At 35.4% G+C, this 8,116-nt stretch overlaps 1 non-coding gene across 1 annotated transcript; it reads left to right on the forward strand.

Annotated features, from left to right (window-relative positions):
- Window positions 1-532: 532 nt before the first annotated feature.
- Window positions 533-638, forward strand: LOC131147020 (small nucleolar RNA R71). The gene has a single exon (XR_009134554.1). It is a non-coding gene; the product is annotated as a small nucleolar RNA R71 (small nucleolar RNA).
- The last annotated feature ends 7,478 nt before the right edge of the window (window positions 639-8,116 follow it).

The following is an 8,116-nucleotide window of genomic DNA, read 5'->3' on the forward strand; positions in this document are numbered from 1 at the left end:
AGATATCATGGCATCCTCAAGTGACATCTTCTTCTCACCTTGATGACTCTCAAATCTTGCAGGAGGTTGCAGCACATTCCTTGTATTTCCATAAGACAAATTCTCATGATTTCGAAGCCCTGAATGGTCATATTGTGGCGAAGGATCACCATGATAATTGTAGTTCTAATTATTGATGTATTGAACCTATTCTTGACTCGCTCCAATACTCGAATCTGTCCTACTTGTAGTTGCCACATATTTTGCACCTTGTGGTATGCTCTGGGTTGTCAAAGCTGAAATCTAATGGGATAGAGAAGCGACTTGAGCTGAAAGTGCAGCAAACGGCTCCAATTCATGAATTCTAGCAACTTTCTTAGCCATAGTTCTTTCAGTTGGCCATTGATAGTTATTTGAGGCCATTTCTTCCAAAAGAGCAGTAGCACCCTCAGGTTTCTTTGACATCAAAGTTCCCCCAGATGCAGCATCAACTAAAGTCCGTGTTTGCCCATTTAATCCATTATAGAACATCTGAATTTGCAACCAATCAGGAAATGCATGTTGTGGGCAGCGTCGAATCAAATCTTTATACCTTTCCCATGTTTTATAAAGTGATTCAAAATCATGTTGCTTGAATTGACCAATCTCACTTCTAAGTTGAGCTATTTTTGCAGGTGGAAAGAATTTAGCCAGAAATTTTTCTGCCATGTCTTGCCAACTAGTGATACTCCCAGGTTGTAGCGACTGTAGCCAACCTCTTGCTTTGTCCCTCAAAGAGAAAGGGAATAATCTCAGTCTAATGGTGTCTTCAGTAACACCATTGATCTTCACAGTATCACAAATCTCCAAAAACATAGCCAGATGGATATTGGCATCATCAAGTGGCGATCCACTGAATTGGGTCTGCTGCACCATGCTGATTAATGCGGGTTTGAGCTCAAAATTGTTGGCATTAATGGGCTGGCGTCTGATACCCGAATAATTGTCATTCACAACTGGTCGCACATAATCCTTCAAGGCGCATGGCTGCGCATTATCTTGTCTGTTCTCCATGGCTAATACCCTCTTTTTCCTTAGTGCTTTGAGCGTTCTTTCAATCTCTGGATCAAAAGGAATAATGTCACGTGTTCTAGCCCTGCGCATCCAACATAAAAAAAACACACCAAAAATACAAAAAAAATAATAATAAAACAAAATAAAATAAAGAAAATAAATAAATAAATATAAAAACAGAATTCTAAATTAAAACCAAGATTACTTTGTATCGATATTGAAAAAAATAAGAAAAATTCAATCCCCGGCAACGGCGCCAAAAACTTGACCGGTGCAAACTGCAAGTGCACAGTATCGTAGTTTTATAATATAATGATGTGTAGAGTATCGTCCTCAGGGATTGATGTCTTAATTTTATCAAGTACCGAAATTTTACTAACTTTGATTTTATTTAGAAAAATTAATAATTTTAGACTGCAAAATTTAAACAAAGCTACTTTAAATAAACTATTCAGGAGAATTTAAAACGGGATACCGCGTGTCAAATTGATGATGGTGAAAACTTCAAGGAAACCGATTTCACCTAGTTTCTCACTATGCTTTACTCATTTAGCTAATTCAACTTCGTTTTCTCTATTTGTTAGAAAATCACCAATTTTTCCAAAAGCCTCTTTCGATAGTCAATCAGAACCTATTCTTATTTATTATTTAACATAAGAGTATGCAAATTAATAACGCAAGAACGCAGTAAGACCCTCGATTTTTAATGCTACGTAGGTTCATACAAGCCTTTCGATCTCTATATTTACCTACGCTGAATTATCCAAGATCTATCCTATAATGCCCCCTTTCGGTAGTAAATCACAAGACTAAAATCATTTAATTAATGGCCAGTTAATTAAAAGCATTAGGCACAGAATAACTCAAACAAACATTAATGAAAACTACTTCAGATTAGCATCAAAGAGCAAGCATAGACCGAAACTGGCTACATCGTTTTCCTAGAATTCAAAAATTTAGTTCATTCCGAAAATTAAATCCAACATAACAGATTTCACCATATTTTCTTCAATTTGGAGCGTACGGGAAAGATCAATACTTGCCGCACCGCCGTCGCGCGTCACGAACACCCGGAACAACGCCGTTGTTCGCCGCCTTTCGATTCTGAAAAGATATTATTTTTGCGTGCTTCCAACTCTCCTTTGCTGGTTGTGTGTGTATCTTCGCAACACCCCCAAAAGAAAACCACAAGAAAGCTCCCAAAAAATAATTTTTCCAAGAAACTTTATGTGGTTTGGCCTCCCTTGTGTGTCTCCCCCAAAAAAATAAATTCTTTTTTTCTCCTATGGTGCGGCCTTTTTTTTCAGTACAGCGCACGCTGCCCCCCTCTTCGCCTCTTGCGCACCGCTCTCTCCCAAGGAAACCCTCCTCTTTTTGACTTTTTTCATTCCTTTCCTTTTGTCATTCCTTTCTTTGCTTTTCTTTCCTTTCTTTTGTCTTTCCATTCTTTTGTCTTTCCTTTCTATATACCCAGCACCTCACCCTTCTGAGATGACCCGGCTGCATGGCCGGGTCACATCTCATTTTTTTCTTTTTTTTTTTCTTTTTTTTTTTCAAAGGTACATGAACTGCCGTCCTCTTTCAAGCCCACTTTCGACCCTCTTACAGCTAGTAACTCTCAAAGCTTAAAACACAAAAGATGTAGAGCTATTTTTCATATTTTCCTAAAATTTTGAATCGTCTCGATCGGAGCTCGGATGAGAAAGTTACGCCAAGATTACGAAGAATTGTCGAAATAATCCATAAAACAGCGTATGCTAACTTCACGTCTGATTTCGATCTTGATGCATCGATTATTTCACAAAATGCAAAACATGAAAATTGTAGAAAAGTTTCTTATCTTTCTATGGCATCCTGAATAATCTAAATCAGAGTTGGATGAGAGAGTTATGCATAGATTAAAAAGTGTCATCGATTTTTGGCTTCTGATAGTTGTCCTACAAGAAAAAATACCAAAATTTCATAAATTACTTAATAAAACTCAAATATTATAAATAGAACATAATGTGAAAATATTGAGAGTAATTAGGCATTTAAATACAAAATAGGATTCCCAATGCATGATTTAAAGCACCTAATTACGCAATTTAAGCGCGTAATCAGGCAGTCAGGTATAACAAACTACCTATCATTCCACGATATAGCTTGACATCTACTGGTATACCTTGTTCATCTTTATCTAATTTTAATGAAGTGCTCATAGGTGTACCTAGTATTTTTCCATCTTCCATATTAAACTTTTTGAGTAAGTCTCTTATATACTTTGATTGATTTATGAATATTCCATGATATGTTTGTTTGATCTGAAGTCCTAGGAAGAAGTTTAGTTCCCCTATCATGCTCATCTCAAATTCATTTTGCATGGTATTGGCAAAATCACTACACAAATCTTTATCTATAGCCCCAAATATGAAGTCATCTACATATACTTGCACTAGGAGAATATCATCTTTCTTAGACTTTATGAATAGGGTTGTATCTATCTTTCCTTTTATAAATCCATTTTCTAGTAGAAAACCACTTAGCCTTTCATACCAAGCTCTAGGAGTTTGCTTTAAACCGTACAAGGCTTTAGTCAGTCTATACACATAATCTGGATTCTTATGATTTTCAAAGCCTGGGGATTGTTCTACATGCACTTCTTCATTTATGTAGCCATTTAAAAATGCTCTTTTGACGTCCATTTGATATAACTTGAAATCTTTAAAAGCTGCATATGCTAATAACATTCGTATGGCTTCCATCCTAGCTACAGGAGCAAATGTTTCTTCAAAATCTATACCTTCTTCTTAATTATATCCCCGAGCTACTAATCTAGCCTTATTTCTCACAACTACTCCATGTTCATCTTTCTTATTCTTATATATCCATTTGGTCCCTATGATTGACTTATCCTCTAGTCTGGGGACTAAAGTCCACACTTTGTTTCTTTCAAACTGATTTAATTCTTCTTGCATGGATAGCACCCAAGATTCATCCTATATAACTTCACTCACATTCTTAGGTTCTTCTTGAGATAGAAATGCAAAATAACTAACCATGTTCCTAAGAGAGGAGCGAGTGGCTACTCCACGTAATTGTTCTCCTATTATTTGATATATGGGATGATTCTTTATGTATTTCCATTCTCTAGGTGCTGCATTTACCTTAGTTGTAGTTTCATCAATTTCAATGGATGGTTCTCTAAGTTTATTTTTCTTTTCTGAATCATTCTCAATTGATAGTTCTTTTAGTTCCTTGTTTAATTCAGGTTCATCTTCATCAATTCTTTTGGAGAAGGTATTTGTCTCATCGAACACTACATGAATAGACTCTATGACAGTCAATGTTCGTTTATTATATACTCTATAGGCTTTACTATCTAGAGCATATCTTAGAAAGATATCTTCATCAGATTTTACATCGAATTTTCCTAAATGCTCATTGTCTCTAAGCACAAAACACTTACAGTAAAAAACATGAAAATATGATATGTTTGTTCTATGGCAATTCCATAATTTGTAAGGAGTCTTATTAAGTGATGGTCTAATTAGAACTCTATTTAGCACATAGCAAGTGGTATTCACTGCCTCGGCCTAGAAGTATTTAGGTAATTTATGTTCGTAAGCATAGTTCTGGCCATTTCCTGTATAGATCTATTCTTTCTTTCAACTAGTCCATTATGTTGTGGTGTTCTAGGAGTTGAAAAATTATGGGCAATTCCTAATGAGTTACAATAGTCTTCCATGCCTTGATTTTTGAACTCTCTACCCTTATCACTTCATATTTTGGTAATTGTGTATCCCTTTTCATTTTGTACTTTCTTGCACAGGTTTATAAATTTTTCACATGCTTCATCTTTATGACCTAAGAAAAGTACCCATATGTATCGTGGAAAATCATCAACTATGACAAATGCGTATGATTTTCTTCCTAAACTCTGAATTGGGTTTGGTCCAAATAAGTCTAAATGAAGCATTTGAAGTGGCCTAGTAGTGGAGATCTCTTTCTTCTTCTTAAAGCTTGTTCTTGCTTATTTTCCTAGTTGGCATGCATCACAAATTTTATCTTTCATAAATTTTGTCTTAGGCAGTCCCTTAACTAATTCTTCCTTAACGAGTTTTGAGATTAAATCCATGTTTGCGTGTCCTAGTCTCCTATGCCAAATCCAACTTAATTCATTCATAGCACATAAGCAGGTTACACTTTGTGAAGTTAAGTTGTCAAAGCTTGTGTTATATACGTTTTCATGATGCTTAGCAATGAACAATGTCTTATTATCAGTTTTGTGTTCAACTATGCACTTGTCATGTTCAAATGATACTTTGTAGCCTTTATCACATAGTTGACTTAGGCTTAATAAATTATGCTTTAAACCTTCAACTAATAACACATCATCAATAATGAGTGAGGAATCATTACCAACTTTACCAACTCCTGTGATCCTTCCCTTAGTATTATCACCAAAAGTAACAAACCCTTCATCCTTGAGTATGATGGAAGTGAATTTTGCTTTTTCTCCGATCATGTGGTATGAGCATCTGCTATCCATTTACCACTTTTCTTCTGAGGATGCTGATCATAAGAAAATCTACAAGACACAATTAAACAACTAGCTTTGGTACCCATATTTTCTTGGGTCCAAGGGGGTTAGTGCTACTTTGACCTTTCACTTTCCATACTCTTTTAATTTTTACATCTTTATTTTTCAAAGGGCAGTCAAATTGTATGTGACCCAACCTTCTACATTTAAAACATGTAGTGTTTCTATAAAAATTCTTAGCTGGAACATATGACTTTGTTTCTTTTGTAAAATACCCCATGTAAAGATGTCTATTCTTAATATTTTCTTTACCACTAAAACCGAGCCCTTCTTTTTCTAGAGAATTTCTTTGGGATCCTAAGAGCTTTTCAAAATTGTTTTTTCTTTCAGTAAGTTTATAGATAATTTTAGATTTATCTTTCAAGTCCTTTTCTAGCTCTTTAATTTTCAAATCTTTATCTTCTATGAAAGATGCATGGGATTCATTTTGGTGTTCAACTAGATTTGAAAGTTTTTTGATTTTACTTCTCAGCTTAGAAATTTTCTTCGCTTTCTTCTCAAGCATTTTAACAGTGTATAGGTATTCTTGTTTCAGTTCATCATATGACATCAGTTCATTTTCATTTTTCAGATTCACTAGAATAGTACGAAGATGATGAAAAAGTTGATTGTACCTCCAAGTCATCATGTGCCATTAGACACAAATTGGCAACCTCGTCGTCACTGGATTCATATTCTAAACTGTTAGTGCTATGTGTATCCCACCTGACTTTTAGCGCCTTCTTCTTTTTCTTTGAAGCTTTTATGAGTTTGGGGCACTCAGGCTTGATGTGTCTAACTTCTCGGCAATTGTAACAAGTTGGTGGATCCTCCTTCTTTTTCTTCATGCTTTTCTCTTCTCTTTCTGATTTAGAGTTCCAAAATTTTCTGTTCAACTTTTTGTTCTTCTTCAAGAACTTCCCGAACTTCTTTGTGAGCAAGGCCATGTCATCATCCGTTTCGGAATCACTTCCTTCACTTGAATAGCTTGATGATGCCTTAAGTGCAGTGACCTTCTTAGCTTTGCTTTGCTCATATTTCCTCTAGTTTATTACCAGCTCATAGGTGATGAGTGATCCAATGAGTTCGTCCACCGACATCTCCTTGAGATTTCTCCCTTAAGATATTGTAGTAGCTTTAGCTTCCCACACTAGAGGTAATCCCCTGAGTATTTTCCTGATCAACTCATAAGAAGGGTAAGTTTTTCCAAGAGCATTTAAAAAGATAATGATGTGTGTGAATCTAGTGTACATGGATTGTATGGATTCATCAACCGTCATTTTAAATGCTTCATATTCACTAGTAAGCATGTCTATCCTGCTATCCTTTACTTCCTTAGTGCCTTCATATGTAACTTCTAATTTTTCCCAAATTTCTTTAGCTAAGTTACATGCCATTACCCTATTAAATTCATTGACATCTAGTGCACAGAAAAGTATATTCATGACTGTGGCATTACTTTGAACTGACTTCCAATCCTCTTCAGTATATTCATCTTTAGTTTTAGGTACATTAATCTTATCAATGACTTTCATGAGAATGTGATTTCCTTTAGTCACAATTTTACAGACCTTCAAATCTACGTTCAATAGATATATGCTTATCCTACGTTTCCAATAGGTGTAATTTACACCACAGAAAATGGGTCGTCTAGTGGATGAGTGTCCCTCACCAAATGGAGTTACACCAATGTGTGCCATGTGATCGTCTTACAAATTAACTATCAAGTCTAAGTAAGCCCGCTCTGATACCAAATGTTGATTAAGGTGTAATCCCAAGAGGGGGGGTGAATTGGGTATTTTAAAAAATTCTTTGAAACCTATTTACCAATCAATCCCTATATCTAAGTTTAACTAGTCACTTATCAAGTTGGTGTGAAATTATTCAACATACACAAGCAAGCTCAAAATTGAAATACGATGCGAAAAAAAAAAAGATAAGGGAAGAGAGAATGCAACCACGATTTTACGAGGTTCAGCCTACTTGGCCTATGTCCTCGCCTTGAGTAACCACTCAATGATTCACTAACCCTGCTCCTTAAAGTGGGACAGAACTTCTCTTGCAATCCGCTGCTTACAAGAGGCACAACTTCCTCCTACTCCGCTGCTTACAAGAGATACAGCTCTCACCTCTCACACCGGTTCACACACCGAATTGTGCATACAATAGAATCTGAAAAATACACTAAAAAACAATGCTTCTAACAAAAGCTAGTGAGTACAATTCAAATTCCTAAAACATTGACATATGATATAACTTGAAGCTCGTGAATGAATGAAAACGATAAGATCATTTTATGTATGATATGCCTCAACACACAAATCTCTTTTTAACCAAAACTTTCAAGTAAAGATAAATTCAAAACGTTTTGGAATAATATAGGGTTCTTGGTTCACTTTGCAAAAATGCACACTTATATAATTGAAGTGAACTTGTTGGCAAAAACTTTGTCTTCAATATACACTCAATCAAAATCACAAAGTTTTATTTCAAGTACTCAACCGCAAAACTGAGTATATTAAT

This window comes from Malania oleifera, chromosome 13, assembly GCF_029873635.1.
Source record: "Malania oleifera isolate guangnan ecotype guangnan chromosome 13, ASM2987363v1, whole genome shotgun sequence".
NCBI lineage: Eukaryota > Viridiplantae > Streptophyta > Magnoliopsida > Santalales > Ximeniaceae > Malania > Malania oleifera.